General features: G+C 40.2%; 1 non-coding gene across 1 annotated transcript; it reads right to left on the bottom strand.

Moving 5' to 3' along the window:
• Window positions 1–89: 89 nt before the first annotated feature.
• Window positions 90–161, bottom strand: trnaa-ugc. Its single transcript has one exon. It is a non-coding gene; the product is annotated as a tRNA-Ala (tRNA).
• Window positions 162–1,444: the final 1,283 nt, after the last annotated feature.

The raw sequence follows: 1,444 nt of genomic DNA, 5'->3' as shown, positions 1-1,444 counted from the left end.
TTGAAGCCAGAGCATAAAGAAAGAACAAATACAAATGCCAAAACCCAGGATCGAACCAGGACCTTTAGATCTTCATTGCAAAAATTTTATGGAGAAGCTGGGGATTGAACCCAGGACCTCATACATGCAAAGCATGCACTCTACCACTGAGCTACATCCCCTTTCTAGGAAAGAAACTGTTTTTTCTTTTAGAATTTTACCTATGATTAACTCAGGTAAGCTAGTTGAGAACAAGTTTTCATATTCAACTGAGACCTGGCCAAGATAAAGCAAAGCACACACAAACAACAACACAGAGTTACAGATGGAATAAACAAGCGTACAGTCAATAACACACAATAGAAGAAAAAAAGAAAGTTGGCTTTGGGGATGACCAGTGAGATAAGCTGGAATGGAGGTAAGGGTGGAATAGGCCATAGTAGCTGGGAAGTATTTACAATTTAGCAAATTAACACTGAGCATAGATAAAAGACGATGATGATGCAAGTAGAAATACTTGGTAAAAGAGCAGAAAGTATATTTAAAACAATATGGGGATGAGGTAGGTAGTTGGGTGGGCTATTTACAGATGGGCTTTGTACAGCTGCAGCGTCAGTTAGCTGCTCAGATAGCCGATGTTTAAAGTTAGCAGTGTTGCCAACACCTCAGTAAGGAAAGTAGCTATTGGCTGTCCTAAAAGTCACTAGAAGTTGCTAAATGATGTCATCACCTAATTTGCATAATTGTCCATGTGCATGTAATTGTGATGGACACTGTAGGAGTGAGGAATAACATTGTGGAAGAGACAAAAGTGAGTAAATGAAAATGTCTGCAAGTATTCAGAGGGGTCTGAATACTTGCTAAATACAGCGACTAAGTCGCTAAGTTGGCAACACTGGAACGAATTTTCTCAATTCGTTCCAGTCATTGTCAGCAGAGAACTGGAAGGAAAGGCGGCCAAAGGTGTTGGCTTTGGGGATGACCAGTGAGATATACCTGCTGGAACGCGTGCTACGGGTGGGTGTTGTTATCGTGACCAGTGAGCTGAGATAAGGCGGAGCTTTACCTAGCATAGACTAAAATGATGACCTTTCCGCTTGGCCACCATGCCACTCTATGCTGCAAGATATTTATCAACATTCTGGAAAGTAGTAGTTGTGTAATGTGAATTTGGCACACAAATAACATCTCTGTTTCGTGTGAGAATTTCAACATTCTGGAAAGTAGGAGTTGTGTAATGTGAATTTGGCACACAAATACTCAGTGGAGAACCTTGGGATTGAACCAAGGACCTCATACTAAAATAGCATGCACTCCCCCTCTGAGCTTCGATCCAATTTTATTTGCAGATAAAAATGCAATATTAATACAATGTACTTTTATATACACCACTCCATTGAAACTACAATGAAATGATAGCAGCAATTCTAAATACAAGCAAGTATGGACAGTCATCTAACCCATG

Source organism: Oncorhynchus tshawytscha, unplaced genomic scaffold (assembly GCF_018296145.1).
Source record: "Oncorhynchus tshawytscha isolate Ot180627B unplaced genomic scaffold, Otsh_v2.0 Un_contig_19230_pilon_pilon, whole genome shotgun sequence".
NCBI lineage: Eukaryota > Metazoa > Chordata > Actinopteri > Salmoniformes > Salmonidae > Oncorhynchus > Oncorhynchus tshawytscha.
Note: the sequence above shows the minus strand (reverse complement) of the source record. Positions and strands in the feature narration are given on the sequence as shown.